This window comes from Lissotriton helveticus, chromosome 3_1 (assembly GCF_964261635.1).
Source record: "Lissotriton helveticus chromosome 3_1, aLisHel1.1, whole genome shotgun sequence".
NCBI lineage: Eukaryota > Metazoa > Chordata > Amphibia > Caudata > Salamandridae > Lissotriton > Lissotriton helveticus.
Window position 1 is genome coordinate 80,570,310 of NC_136061.1, and position 17,042 is coordinate 80,587,351.

A 17,042-nucleotide genomic window follows, 5' to 3' on the forward strand; every position below is an offset into this window, starting at 1 on the left:
AACTTTACTTCGAACCATTCCTGGACGAGATAGAACCACCTATTGCAAAAAGTCTTTTTCTAAAGTTTAGATATGGGACACTTATGTTGAATTACAATACAGAAAGATGGGCACAAAAAAAACTGGGGGCTTTGCCTGTTAAAACCAATGGCTGTCCTATGTGCCAAACTGACTGTCTCGAGAATGAGGTCCACATGCTCTTTGTTTGTAGCGCATACGCAAAACCGAGAAAGAAATGGTTGAAACCGATGTGTAACCTCCTAGGGACTAGGTCCTGTTCGATAGCTTTCAGGATCATGAAAAGTAATACAACCCAGTTCATTGTATTCAGCATAAGTAAATTTCTACACTCTGTTTTTATAATCCGAAAGAAACAAGGATATTGTCTCTGAGTTGGGAAAGCGTGTATGTCTATCCAACTAATGAAGTTGTGATACCTTTTAACTAATTTGCTTTTACATCCTTGAAATGAAATATAATGTATGATTGTCCTTGTAAAAATGAATGAACTTTGCAAACTATTCCATGTCCGTATAACATTTTTTTCCCTTTTATAAGAATATATTGTTATATTTATGGTGATTTTTTATGTATGTACATGACTTTTATGGCCAAAACGGCCGAAATAAAGTTAATAATAATAATAATATTCTCAATAATTTAGCGATTCCTTAAAAATCACAGAATTAATTTGAGATTCCTTATTTGTGAATTCGCAAATAAGAAATCACAAATTTAGCAAATCAGCAATTCACACCCAGGCTGTTCCTGATTGCCTGAGGCTGTGTGAGAGGCTGAGAGGAGAAGCAGACCGCTTTGGACTGCAACACGACCAAAACCAAATGGATCCACAGGAGAAGGATAAGGAGGAGGCTGGGAGGAAAAGGTGGCACAAAATCAGTAAGGGGGAGCAGGAGGTACTCATTGAATAGATGGTCCATAGCCATGAGTTGCTGTTTGGGAAGAAAATCGCTTCATATCCTAGTATCATAGAAAAATAAAATATAGCTAGACATACAGGCAAAGGTGAATGCCATTGGTGTAACCCAGCACTCAATTGCTGACCTACGCAAGCGCTGATATGACATGCGCTCCAGGTCCAAGGACAAGGTAGCAACCAGGCGTGCAGAGGCGAAGAAGACTGGTGGGGGTACATCCACTGAGACAGCATACAGCCTGAAAGTATCAGTGGTGTGGCTGACACTCCCAACACCAGACATGGTAAGATGCATGCTAAATCAGCCCTGACACATTACCAACTTAATCACACACTCAGGAATGCCCCAACTACAAAGTAACAATGCAACTCCATTCCACATTTTCCAGCACTCCCAGCAATGCATCATGGGAGATGTAGTCACACACATAATACAGTGGAGCAATGAGACACAGCAATGTATAAGCAGTTGTAACAAATTAGTAATGTGAAAAATGCAAGACAGTACTTAGCCAACCTAAATTCAGAAAACTGTATTCAGTGAACAATGTGAAGCAGAACACAAAATAAAAAGTGCTTTTTCATTTATAGTTGAACCAGAAACACAGGTTGACTATACTGACACCGAGGAGGCAGCACACACAGAGGACCAGGCAGGGCAAGAGAACACAGAGCAGATGACACTGCCAACACCTGTCCCACGGAGACACTGTCAGATTGTCCCTCCACTCCCACTGTTGGAGGGAGAACCAGAGTCCATAGGGGATGAGGCCCAGCCAGAGCAGGAACAGCGTGCACCACAGGTTCATGATCAGCCCCTGTGAATCGTAGGGAAGAAACTGGTAGGAGACGCAGTCCAAGGGCACACACCAGCGCAGATGCTGGCAAAGATCCTATGGTGTTTTCCAGCCCGGAAGGCACCATGGTGACGGTATAGCGCCTGCAAACGAGAAGCATGAAGTCAATACACAGGCAGATGGGGTCTGTGAACCACAACCTGACTGACATGAAGGAGGGCATAAGAGAGCTGAATGTTAAAATAGATGAGGGACATAAGGCCTGTGCGGTCAGCATCAGGGAAATTATGGGAGCAATTAAAGAACGCTGTGGCACCATGAAAAGCGACCAGGCATCCAGACGCAAGGGGAAACTTTTCCATGCTGTCACGTCGCACAGTGGTGACCATGCAGGTCGCAATGGCACACTGTTGGATGTGGCCAAAGGGTTGGTGCAGGTGATGAATGCAGTAGACCAGCTGCAGACAGCTACCATTGGTGGCACAGGTCTCCTGGGCTCAGGATACAGTGAGGAGCTCTAAAGCCGAAGCAGCATCACCCCACCAAATGCCGAACCCAGACGGCATAGTGTGAGGCAGGGAACTCCATCGGATGCCTCAAGGGAGAGCAGTCAGCACCCTGAGCATGCAACAGCAGGACGTGCACGCAAAAAATAAACTGTCACCACAGCAGAATGCCAATGGGTGTAGTAACCCATGGCATATGGACTTTTGTTTACCCTTCATCCATGCACTGAGGACATGACAAGTGCAACAGATTGTGCCACACATAAAGTGTGTATGTGGGCTGTGTGACTGATCTTTACCTGAGGCTAAAGGAAAAATAAAACACAGTCATTGTCAAATCATTATTTGCATTGTGTCATCATTACTCACCTATAAATAGTTGTTTGTTATCTCATCACGTCTTTGTCGTTCCACAGCTGCCCCTACACCACCTGCTGCTCTGCAAGGTGGGCCTGGTACCTCATCCTCATCTGATTCTGTATCTGTCAATTCCACTGGTATGCCTTTTCTGTTCGCAATGTTGTGCTGCATGGCACAAGTAGCCACAATCTTGCAGCAGGTCTCAGGGCTGTATTGTGGTGCTCCTCCACTTTTATGCAGGCAGCGGAACCTGCTCTTCAGAATACCAAATGTCCACTCAATTACACAGCTCGAAGACTTGTGTGTGCAGTTGTATCTTCGCTCCGTTGGATTAGCCAGATAGCGGTACAGTGTAAGGATGAATTCACAATAAACTCCATATGCACTGTTGTCTGCAGGATGAAACAAATATGGTTATTCGCTGTACTCTCACTTTAGCCCTCAACTGTATGTAAGAGTGCTTGACATGCATTTACCTAGCAGGTAGCCCTTGCCAAATTCGCCCCCAGTAAGACATCTGTATATTTAACTTTGTCTGAAAATGAAGGAATCATGTGTGCTACCAGGGTATTTTGCCACTATATCGGGTATGATATATTTAGCGTTGAAGATGACCTGTATGTTGAGGGAATGGTATTTGCGGTTTCTGAATACGTACTTATTGTTGGACGAGGGTGAGAGGGCTCTATAGGTACCATCTATGCAACCAATGACTTGGCGAAATTGGGCGATCTGGTAGAAGTCCAGTTTGATTTGCTGCAATGCCTGTTGTGTGGAGGGGAATGTGATGTGATGATGTAGCCTCTGTACCATTGCATCCAGGAATGTATGGAAGAAGAGCAACAGGCAACTCTGGGAAAACCCTCCTGCTGCCGCTATCACCCCCTGTAAGCTCCCTGATGCCAGTAAGTGCAGGGAACAGAGGACCTGCACATGTGGTAGTATGGTTTGGGTCCTGCGGGTGGGGTGTTCAAGCATAGGTTTTAGCTCTGCAATCAAGTCCAGTATGGTAGCTGAGCCCAGCCTATACTTCTCATGGATCTCTTCCTCTGTCTGCTGGAACAGAGTGGTGCGCACTCTGAAGACCCGTTCCTTGTGGCCTCCTTCTCTGTGCTGCTGCTTGAATCCTCATCCTCCTGGCTACCACTTACAGCGCTGCCATTGTGGAAAGCCTTGTAGCATTGTGGGCCTGTTTAAATAGGTTTCACCTGATTATCACCTGCTCAGAGTTGGTGGTAATAATCATGTGAAAAATTGCACATTTTGTAAATTCGCAATTTGCGAATTTTTGATACATAGATTTGCTATTTCACAATTTGTGACAACACTTTTTGCGATTATCGTAAATAGCGTGTCGTAATTTGTGAAGTCGCAAAACAAATTTGCAGAATGTCTGACTCACAAAATAGGTATTCACAATTTTGTAAATTCCTATTTTTCACTGCGAAACTCTGTCATACATGGGGGAGCTATTTGGTGATTGCAAACACCGTTTTGTAGCTATTTGCAGTGTTTGTGACCTCCACATGGCTTGATACATATGCCCCTTAGTTACTTACCAATGGGTTCTAAGATTGAACCACATCCATAGACTATGGGCCTCTCTGGTGGTTTGGTAATACTTTTATGAATGTTGGCAATATATTTATTACTGGGGGTCTCGGTGAAGAGTTACTCAGAAAAAAGTTTTCATTTTGACGTAAAAATGTATTAGTTTCTGCATTTTTTGTTATCTTAGAAATATTTTGGGGGATTTTTTGGTTGGGTCACCTTTCAATGGTAAATAATGTTCAGTGTTACTCAGTTGTCGGAGGACCTCTGACCTACAGTTGTTAAGATCCATAATTATAATCCCATCACCTTTGTCAGCTGGTTTTATGATTATATTGGCATAGTTTCTTAGAAACTTGAATGCCATTCTTTCTGTTTGCAATTGTTCAACTTCTAGGTCACTCGATTGTCTGACGATCCAGTTCTTGTAAATGGAGATATTCAATGATGAAAAAGGAAGAAAGTTGAAATCCCCTTTTTGTGCTGTGGAGCCAGTATTGTGGCACAGATGTACTCTTCAGAGGACACAATCTTTTTTTGCAGCATTTCATTTCTGTTCACTTGAAGGATTAAAGGGCTGATCAAACTAGCTGCTCATTCAATCACATTTATGTATTTTTGATCTACCTTTTGCAAATTTTCCTTCAGCATGTGCAAGATTGGAATTGCTTGCCTCACTGTACAATCCTGCTTGCTGACTTCCCATGTCAGAAAAATTCTTTAAAAAAAACAAGTTGGTCAGGCATTCCAATACCCCCATTTGTGTGCCCGCATTTCATTAAGAGACCTGTATAGGTATTACGGTATTACGGTATGTAGGATGTGGCATTCCAACTGGTTGGGACCTCCTGTATGAGGGCTTCTATAGGGACACTATTAGCACATTGAATGATCCTCAGTTGCTTCAGGGCTTTGAAGGAATGGGCAATGTGTACGTGAGTGCAAATCCTGAGAGAAGTGACAAGTAAGTTGTTGACTTGAGGTAGTCCTTTACAGTCCTTACAATCAGGTGGATGCAATGAGCTAAACATAGGCCTCTGGAGTGTCCTCCACAGGTTTGACAAAATTAATGCCAGTGTCAATGGCAACAAATCCAATGCTGAGACCCCTGAGATAAAGATGTAGCATTCGTAGAGTTTGGTATTAAATTATTCCAGGATGTTGGCAGCTTTATGTAATTTCTCCATGGAGTACACTGCAACCATTGCATGGCGCTAAATGCCTTGAGAAAAAATCGGCAATGGTGAGACAGCAGCTAGCTATTGCTGAACCCTCTTGGAGGAGAACTAGTATGAACTGATGCACATGTAATCTGTGGTGTGACAACTGGTCCACATACAGGTTATGAGATGGATGGACTGAACAGTGCTCTCTTTCATTGCTTTAATAACCCATTTTAGCTCATGATGGTGCAGTGTTGGCACAGCCACGGTTGGAAAATGTGTTGGCTTGGAAACTTCCACTTTGGACAGAGAGTATGCACATATTTAGGAAACCTCTCTCCTTCCACCAAAGAAAAAGGGATGTAATGTACTAACATTTTGGCAGCTTCTCAATGTATAAATGAACTCGCTTACAGGTTTGGTGGTGTGCAATTCATTGCTGAACATAGATTTGATAGTGAGCTGTGGTATCACTTGATTTCTTTGTGAGGATACCATCACGGCAAGTGCCCTCTGGGTGGCAGGTAGGCTGCTTGGATGCTTGGAAGTGACTATTAAATCACTATTTTCCTTGTGCCATGCGGAGGTTGATGCAGGTGATGACTTCACTCTAACAGCAACAGCAACAGGGCATCTTAGCATGACAATAACATCTTCTTCCTCATCACTCAAATATTCTATCTGTTTGATGGCTTCATCCATCTGTGTATCAGCTATCATTTTAAATGCTGTTGCCACATAATCACATGTTGACTTTTCAGAGCGCCCAGTTAGCTCCCGGTAACATACAGCCAACGGACTTCCCATGACAAACTCAGTTTGCAGCAAACGGTGTAATCTTCAATGTTGTCCTCATGTGGCCTAAGTGTATAGTAGTCCCACACTAGGTCAAAGCAAGCAGAACTTGTGGTGAAGCTAATGTGCAGTGTTTGCCTCTCCCTAGTGTGGGCTGTTGCTGCAGCAGTGATGGTGGTTGCTGTAGATGTTGAGGTTCTTGAAAAAATGAAATTAGGTAGGGTTGGTGGAACTAAATGAATTGAGCAGGTTGATTAGCAATGATATGCAGCCCCTCTGTGCCACTCTCCACGTGAAAAATCACTGGTTTATCTTACTCACTTACAAGACTTTCTGCAACTCCCTTTTGCATAATCTTTCATGACAGGGATTGTGGTTCCAGTCCAATTCACAATCATAATGTGTCCAATGGAAGAGCAGTCACAACATCCTGCTCTTCTGTAGGAAGCTCAACTTCCTTTGCTGTTCCTACTATCTCAAGACCAGTTATTGCAAACTCAAGTTGCTGTTGAGTTTCCTGTGAAGAAGATTCAGTTTGCTGCTGGGAAAACTCAATTTTGAATTCACTGTTCTAAACAATGACTTCTACACCAAAAGGAATCTGCTTTGGTTTTTTGTGGCCGTGGCGCCGTCCTTGATCCAGGGGCGATCCTCCTTCCAGGTATGCTGCATTGCCAGAAAAATGATGAAACCTTGTTTCCAATGGTGGCAATCACACTCCTTTTCCTCACTGGCTGCTTTATTGGCAGAAACCCGCTTCTTTAGGACCACCTTCTTTACTTCTTCTACTGTTGGTCAGCAGCATTAGTAAAAGCACTTAGCAGAGAGGTCTCTGACTCCAGGGTCAGATACTTCTCACCATCTCAGTCAGTATTTTCCTGTGCACTTACAAAAGCTATAAAAAAATACGACCCTCATGCATGCACTTATCATCAGGCAGCTTGAATATAGAAATGCTTTATATGTGGGTATGGCCAGCTACCTTTTTACATGCGTGCAGAGTATTCAAAAAATGGCTGCGTGTATGATCTGCAATTTTCCCCCTGTGTTTGCCAGTCTAATATTCCTTCATTGGCTACCTGTGCAAGAGAGACATTTTCAAACAGCCCAGCCATGTGTACCCGGCTGTTTACAATACAGGACCTCATAGTCTCAGGAATAGAGTCTGTCTATATAAGCCCTCGAGATTACTCAGATTCGACTAATCAGGCCATTATGATCTTCATACGCATTTCTAGGACTAGAATGGAAGGAATATCATTCACTTCTTTGCTCTCCAATCTAAATTGTGTTTTACCCACAAGTTAACTGTATTCTGGAAATTACTAAAAACATGTTTGTTTTCTACTTAGAGTTCTTTTTGTATTCCTTATTGACCCTAGGTTTTTTTTCTGTAGTGGTCTCAACTGTCTGCCTTCTTTATTCAGAACTGTGTTCAGCATCAGGCATCCCCTTAAGGATGTGTGCACTTTATAAACCAATAAATCAAGTCAAATAAGGAGGAAGAGAGTAAAACTCAGCAATTCTTCTCAACACAACACATCAAGATTGCCATCATCATAATTACAATGTTATAAAATGTTTATCAATTATTAAACAAATTACCTGATGTCCCTCCAGGTACTGTGTGACTGTGTAGGAGGTGGGAGGTGGGAGTGACAGTCAAAAATCAAATACATTAATTAAAAACAACAACTGCGTTCTACAGACTACAACATTCAGGCACAATAAGCATGCCAGGAAAATTATATAAAGAAAATAAAAAAAATGAAAAGGTATTAAATGGGCTTCTATAAATGCTCCTAGAAAATGGCTGATAAAGTGGAATAAAATAATAATCAGAAACACACACTGAATTCCCAATATGTTAGTCGCTCACCACATGGTCAACAAAGAAAGACATTGAGATCAAACATAAAATGGCCATCTGTGACACACATACACACACACACACACACACACACTCAAAATGGTAGTCGCCACATGCTCTTTAAAGATGGGGCCATGGAGAACAAAGGGCCTGATTGTGAGAGCGACAGTCGTACGACCGCAGCACTCGCACTGGCCCGTCTGATGCATTACGACTTCAAAAGTCGTTGCGGCGGAGGACCATGGGCTGAGCCAGGAACAGTCATTACCTGTCAGTGGCGGAGGTGCGTCACAATGGTCACTAAGACAAAGGGGACCCCTGAATGACTGATACTAGGCAGCAGGGCAGGGGAATCAAAGACACAATCAAAGAACAAAACTACTGCCTAGGTCTAATAAATATGCAGGCTCATATAGAGTCCCCAACTTTTATAGTTAGTCAGAAGCTTACTAGAACAAAAATGTTTTAACATCAAAAGACCACCACGAAATTTTTGATTCAAACATCAGGTTGAAAAAAATCATTATATATACATAATAAATCATCACAACATTCAGATACAGTCCCACACATCCCTCCACAGAATCATACAAAAACACACATACATCAACAAGATTCATTTTTTGGTGCAGCTGTACCGGTGGAGAGCCGGCGCAACTGTGCCAAAGTCATAATCGGGCCCAAAGACAAGATTCACACAGACACACACACACAAGCATGCATGCATGCACACACACACACATTGGCTCCACAAAATGATTGTCATCCACATGGCTAGCAAAGAAGGAGACATGAAAAATTAGCACATGGCAACCCTACCCTGCCTAGAACCGTGCCCTACCCACGAGCAAACACTTGCAGGATTGCAGGGAAAGGATTGCACAAATATACACCCAAAATGTGACAGGGCCATATTATCGGGCCTTTAGTCCATCACCAGTAAAGTAGCAAACAATAATATAAAAGAAAACTCCATCAAAATATAATAACAGCACAGCAAAACGGAAAAAGTGAGAAAAGATTAAAGTAAACTTAAAAAATGCGCCAAACACAAACAAGACATGTCAACAATTACCCCTGCAACATACTTTCAAAAGTTTAAGAAAACCATTAAACAGCTCACACAAACACACAAAATGTTGACCAAGCACATGGAGAAGAACATAGGAACATGTCAACCTACGTGAGATTGGCCTCCTGGAGCCATCCCAACCCTAGTCCCATAGAGGCACATGTAGACAAAAAAATCCCCTATATTTGACATGAATAGGAGGTCATCTAATAAAAACACATTAAGTACAGCAACAGTTAGGATGTGAGAATATAGAAAATACATTGTAAGTAGATCTAAGGTCTACAGCACATTAGGACCCCCAAAACTAAACTAAACAATCCCAAGGTATGAGGACAATTCTGGGGGAAAAAATGACAAAACAGAAGGAAAAAGAAGAAATATTATTAACACAGGCCTCAACTGTCCCAAAAATGTTCATTATACCTTAATCTCACTGGAACCTGTCTGCACACCCTTCACCCCCAAACTTAAACTTACTCCAGACCATCTGCAATAGACAAACAAACTGGAAAAAAGAAAGAAAAACATAGTAGTGCCTGCCTGTACAAACATTTTGCAATGAACTGTAATGAACCTACTTGATTTTGCAAGAATGTAACGATTCCAGCTTCGAAGGGTGGATGATGCAGCAGAGATTGCAGAAAAATGAAGAGTGATGCTTCCCTTTAACAATCCGAATCCAAAATGACCAAGGGCTGGACAATCTGAGACCTACGCTGCAGTTTCCTGTGATGCATCACAATGCATGTATAATAAGAAGACGGTGCCCCAAAGCTACCACTACGGCCATCATTATTGGGGCCGAATGACTAGTGGCTTTTTCTCCTGCACCTGCAATTCCTGGATGCTGCAACACTGAAGCCAAGTTTACCTGAAAAAAAGCCTGAAAAGGAGGCCAAATCTCTGTTCCATACAAAACCTTTTTTTTTCCAGCAAGGGATGATGGAGACTGTAAGACTCCCACTGCTAGGACACATTTTCCTAAACCTTTCCATACCTTACCAGCTTCCTCCCTTCATCTGAGCTCACATTTACCACCTGCCCAAAGCAGGTGGTACATTTGAGTGTTAATTCTCCTGGAACAGGGAAAACCAAATGGAATTCTGCTAATTAAAACCGGATCTGCAGAGTTATCCTCCATCCTGGGGAGTTTACCTCATAAATGCATAGTTGTGCAGGGAGTTTTCACAGGGTGACATTAATTTTGCTAGCAGAGATTGCACCCAGCCAGGACTGCACATCTCATAATCAGCGTCATTGAGGTCCGTGAAATCATATTGATAACCTCACACTCACAAATAACAATACTTCGGGCCTCGGTATTTCTGAGGTGCAGCATTATGTCTGTTTGACAAGTTATTCCCTGAGAAATTGGAAATAACAATCAGAAATAGTGCTTGTGTATCGCTTCCCATTGGTTTTTCCTCCACTATGGACATTTTTCTCCAAGCACATTTTACCAGGGTGTACCTGCTAAAAATGCGATGGTAAAGTAAAATTGGGACGTGCATTTTAAATACAACTTAACATCCATTTTAACACACAATTCTGAAGCAGGTGGCAACACCTCTTTCACACCACCATCAAAATTTCTGTGAAGCCTGTAAAAGTATAAACAGTAAATCACCTAGGTAAATTATTCGATGAGAAGAAATGCATTTAAGGCGTATTGAGGTTTCAGCCTACCAGACAGAGCAGCTGGCTGGTTTACTAAATACTTTTGGGGACATTCGGGATGCTTCCTTGGGAATGCATTCTGCTCAGTGCTTAAACATTGGCTTTGTGGTTTGTAACTCACATGTTCTTCCTTTCTATTTGCTGGTGTTATGTGTTTTAAGCTGCACATGTTTAGTTAGTCCCTTCTGTGGAGCATACCCTATTAATTGTTTTCTTTCACTGACTAATCGTTTTCTGTAAAACCGACCTTTAAATCTTGTGCCCTATTCACAAAGGTAAACTTAGACAAAAAGTCTACATTTACGACTTTTGGTATTCACAATGGCAAGTTACCTCCGCACTTGGGCGAAGTTTCCACGCGACTCGAATGCCGAGATTCCGCCCCAAGTGCGGACACAAAGATACTTCTCATAACTTACCTTTATGAATACCGTAAAGTAGTAAAGTTAGAATTTTGGTCTAAGCTTAAACCAAAAGCCTTTGTGAATCAGTTTATTTGTTATTTTGTCACATATTCTGTGCATTCAAAACGGAACCCAAATGTCAGGTTTTGTCTTCCAAGGGAGCTTGGTGTTTACTTTTCTTTCTCTGACTTCAAGATGAGAGGATTAACGTAAAAATCTTGCTGTATAACAAAGGATGTTTCCTAACACACTACAACATTTTAATGCATGTAAATGAACTGTGCAAATGTATCAGAATATTTCAAAATTCAGAAACCACAAATGAAGCACATTTATTTGTAATTCTGAAGTGTGGTGGTAACTAATATTTTAATAGGATCAAAACAAATCAATACAATAGGTAATGACTTTTCCACACATTATTGTTTGTGCGTTGTGTACTTTTATCAGTAAAACTGTATATCTGTGCAAATGTAATGATCATTTCAATTGCAAAAGGGTGTTCTGTAATGACTGTGCGCTGCCACACCATGCATACTCCACATCAAGCCACTGCACACCACTGCACTCTATATCACTCTACACCTCTTTACTTTGCTGTGCACCACTCTACGCTACTCTACTCTACTCTGCACCACTACACTCTTCACCACTGCACTCTACACCACTCTAGTCTAGGCCACCCTGCTCTACTCTGCACCACTCCACTCTACTCTGCAACAATGCACTCTAAGCCACTGCATTCTATGCCACTATACTCTGCACCACTGCACTCTATGCCAAGACACTCTACACCAATACATTATTTGTCAAAACACTCTACTCTGTACCACTGCACTCTATGCTCAAACACTCTATGCCACTCCAATCTACTTTGCACCACTTGCACTCTACCCCACTGCACTCTACACCAGTCTACTCTACATTTGCATACTCTACCCAGCACCACTCCCCACTATGCCACTTCACTCTACTCTGAAACAATATACTCTATGCCACTACATGATGTGCCACTTTACTGTACATTAATTTATTCCACTCTGTTCTCCACACCGCTCTATGCTACTGCACTATATGCCACTGCAATCTGCGCTGTGCCACTCCATGCCACTGCACTCCATTCTCCACCACTTTACTCTATGCACTTCATGACACTGCACTCTATGCCACTGCACTCAATGCCAATGCGCTAAGGCACTCCACTCTGTACCACTCCACTCTATGCCACGGCATTCTATGTCAATCGACTCTATGCCCTCCGCTCATCACACCAACTATTGTATTGCACCCCCTGTCAGAAGAGCACGGGCAGATGGCCGCTCTTCCGGGCTCTGGCCGCGTCTCTCTGGAATGCTCTCCCGAGCACCATCAGGTACATTACATTCCCTTTTTTCTTTTGGTAAGAATAAGAACAACAAATCTTCAGGATGAACAGTTCAGAAACATAAAGTTAGTCATTATTCAATGTAGTATCTCAGTAGAAAGCTGTTAAGAGATGCAGAGGAGACATCACCATTCATGCACTGCAATGCAAGAACTCCTGAGCAGGACTCTTCTGCCTGTTGCACCAAAGAAGTGGCCCTATGATGCATACATGCAAAACTCCATGTATTGCAAATGACAGTTGAATAAACCAATATAGCCTTAGAGCCCGCTGTGGCAAGCTCTCCCGGCCATTAGAGGTCCGCTATAGCATTAAAGGCCGGAGCCTAAGGCGAGGGCCTTTAACAAGGCAGAGGGTCTTTAACGGCCTGAAGACCCTACTACAGAGGGCTCTAGGGTTATTAGATCATACCGTTCCTAGAAGGTACTATGTTCTAATTTGTAAAACAAAGGCCTCATGGAGCCCAAGAGGGTTGAAATTGTTGTGAATGACAACATTGGAATGTACATGCTCCGGGCTTCTACTAGGCATTAGAAGCCCAGTGCACTCCATTGAGATCCCAACATTCCAATGTTCTAATTCCTGTTAAATGTGGACTGACAACAATCAATGGGCAAGAAGGGGGGGCTTCTCCATCTAGATTGCATTAGCTCTAACAGAGACACAACTATGATCTGTAGCTCAGACCTAAAATATGGAGGTCAGCGAAAGGCACCAAATATGGTTATTGCAGAAAAAAGGAGGTAGCCCCCATGGTGCACCAGGAAACAACAATCAAGAGCAGCACAATGGATGTAGCCCCTCCACAGAGCTTTTCCAACGAAGCTGAGAAGCACCATAGAAAGGCATGTTAATGGGCAGCAAAAGTGGGGTAAGTAAGTTGTTGCACTATGCAAGTGACACTATCTTGGATATCTAGCCATGCAAATTTGAGACAGACCAATTCTCCCAGCAAGACTATATGTCATTTTTTGTGGGGCAAACGCTTTTACACAAGTTGGCTAAGTGGTTGTTAACGAGTTCTAAAGATGAGCACAACTAGAATTTCCACTAAACTGAATACGATAATTTTATTCTTCTTCTTAGGCAGATGAAAAGCTGAACTATAAAAGATTTATTTATTTATTTATTTATTTATTTTAATGTTTTATAGAGCGCGAACTTGACCCGGATTCTCAAATATATTAATGTGCAATAATTCTGAATCACTGAAAAACAGTTGAAAGAAAAAAACAACACCCTGTGCAAGAGTACACAACAGTTACAGCTTTGTATTAAGAGGCTTTGTGATCTTAGTTGCCCACATGGTGATGCACAAAACAAACAATTGTACTGGGTTTAAAAGCCACAGGATAATTGAGCAGCAACACTTTGCCATCAGTGATTCCATCAATGCAGCATTTAAAAGGTCACTAGGTAGTTAAATCCAAGGAAGATGTGCCATGGATGGAGCTTTGTGGAGTTTGGGCATTCCCATGCATTTGCCCAGTTTTGGGAGGATTCCCTGACTTACAAAGACCTGTAAACCTGGAGATGTGTACAAATGCTGCACCTTTGCCAGTGAGATGGAACAAAGAGAACTATCTTTATTTCCCATTGTTATGTCCTCTTTTCATGTGTGCTGCATTTTTCAGCATAAATAGGAAGAGGAAAATGCCTTCAAGGATTGTTTCTGTGCAAGGTGGCCCTTCCTCCAGAAAGACAATCCTGCCTGTAACACAGACACCCTTGCACAACGGTGCAAGACTGCCTGCACTGATTGGCCAGAGGTAGCTATTGAAACGCATAGGAATAAAATGCAGATTCACAGAGTTCAAGAATTGTTTTCTCATTTAAACAAAGGTGTTATATTCCCCTTAAGAATTGGGAAGAGCTTGTAAACAAATGAAAAGGGCCTGGTGATGTGAAAGAGTTGTCTATGAAGACTTAGAGTGAATGTGCACTTTTCTCTCATCCTCACTCGGAAGGCTCTGTTTTTAAGGGATATGGAAGCTATCCTAGAAGTAAATAAACTTAATCAGATAATGACAGTGCTAAACCTACCACAGGCCATGTTGGGGTTAGGTTTGTCTCTAGATGACTCATGATTGCCTGGAAGACCTAAACAATGAAAGAGGGTGCTGTTAGGAAAATAAATCAATATTAATGGTGATTCCCAAGATAGGTTAGGCATCCATTCATTTCGTTTGACCCCCAGCAGTGCAGTGGTACCGTTAGTACCTACATCTGATGGAGAAGGGCAGGAATGAGTGCAGCCTTTCCATGTGATGTATCTAGCTAATGCGCCTAGGGTGGCAGCGAAAGATGTGGGCACAGACATCTGTATGCAATCTGTAGATGCCAGTAATTCCTTTCCACTCCTAAACAAGTGCAATGGTGGCCACTTTGCCAAATACTCTGCTTCTCCCATTGAATTCACCATATGCACCATGATCTGGTCAGTGGTCCCCTGATGCTATCTGGTGAGGTCAATTATTTATGGTTATCAAAATTTGCTGCAAATTATTTCCCCTCCTGCCACCAACCTTTGTGGTTCCTCAGCAAACAATGAGCACATCTGGGCGGCATGATCTCTACAGCAGACTCATCAGGATCACTGTTCTGAGCATTGGTTGGGTAGATAGTTACAGAAATAATCAACGTCTTCAAAGTACTCGCTCTTGATGCTATTTGAAACGAGACCAAACTCCTCATCAGGTTAGATTGGAGTTAGTGGTCTCATTGGCATGGATTAACTGATCTTTAACTCAGCCTATAGATATGGGTGAAAACCTCTCTCCAGGCCATTACAGACACTAGTTCCAATTCTGGACTTTCATGTGATAAACAAATGCATTCGGTGTTTAAGTGTTGCCATGATTTGTGGATGAAACATTCAGCACTTGCGACAGGGTCTATAATGATCCGAAGTGAAGTGGTTACACTCATCTAAAATTTTCATGCTACACCAGTTGCCAAATCCCCTTGAATTTTGAAGATTTTACTATATAAATTTGTTGCAAAGGATATTATTATTAGTATTATACTTATGCTACATATTGTATGCGAAAGTGCTGCATGATGATTTTATCCTTTGTACCTATTTATTGTTAGTATATATTCACCGCCCTTGTAATACTACTTTTCTGCTCTTTCTTTCTCTTTCCTTTCTTTACATTCCCTCTATTATACGTTCTTTTTTCTCTTATTCTATTTTAGTACTCATTTATTATAATATGTTACTTAATTTCGTGATGTTATATTGTTATCCAATGATTAATTTTCTCCTTATGTCAAGGCCTTGCTCCTTCAGACTGCCGTTGTTACTTCCGATACAAGGGATAAGGAGGAGACCACATCGACAATGTTCCGTATTGGGGATACGGAACATTGTCGATGCTCATCCACCCATTCAGTAAGTACCAACAAACTGGGCAATATTTCTTTAATATTTATTTAAGAAACAGGATACAACACTATTTACTGTGTTTTATTTATTGAGATAGGAAACAACATTCTCTACTTTTCTTCTAATGAAATCAATAAATAACCTTTAGCAGAAGTAAATAGATATGGCTGATGTTTTCCTATTGCCCAGAAACAGGCTCCAAATTTATGATGAGAACTGAAACATGTCAAGCATTTCCCTTGGAATACAACTGTGCATTTTTCCTCGGCATATATTCTGGGATCATGCTGTCAGTGGGACTGTAATTTAATGAAAACAAGAGTGCAAATACTTCTTCTACTGATGGGATCATAGGCACAGAAACACATTTGCAAGACAGATGTTAATATAAGCTTTTCATTTTTGTGTTTTTTAGAGAGAAATGCCTTTGGAGTCTACAGAGAAAGAGCAGTATTTACGCCAGAAATTAGCTGTTTATCAAACTTGTGTAATGCAATCAACACAACAGTATGTTTCGTAGAACACATATTGAAGGCAACCACTTCTGATGGCTTGCTAGATAATTCAACTTTCAACCACATAATTCACAAGTCACCGGAGTGTGCCCTGTGGGTTAGTTAACAGCAGATTTCGACATTGTTAATCAGCGGGCTGTAGATGCTGTCATTTTGTGGTGTATCTAATAATTCCCCTGAGGAACAAAAAACCAAAGCCAGCTGCAGGGAGTCATTACTGAGATGCCAGACCCCTTGCACAGTTTGTAGCATTTACTCCAGAGACACACTTAAGTAGTTTTTCTTCATTTTCTATGAATGCTGGTGGACACACTGTGCTTTTTGTGTGTAGATCTTTAGACGCCTACTGCCCTTACATCTCCACACCAGTCAATATAGGAGAGTGAATTCAGGAAACGGTGTACAACAAAACAAATGGAAAACACTTCTCTCACACAATTCTGCAAAATGAATTATTTACCCCGCTTTCTCGGCTAAAAAGTGTATGTAGTTCTAAGCAGAAATATATCTTGCCGAAGGAGATGCGATTTGCATTGATAAGGGTGTGGAAGTTTGGTTGGTATATATTAAAGCACATTGCACCTATTAATTTTAGGGATGTAAATGCCAAAGTGTCGGTG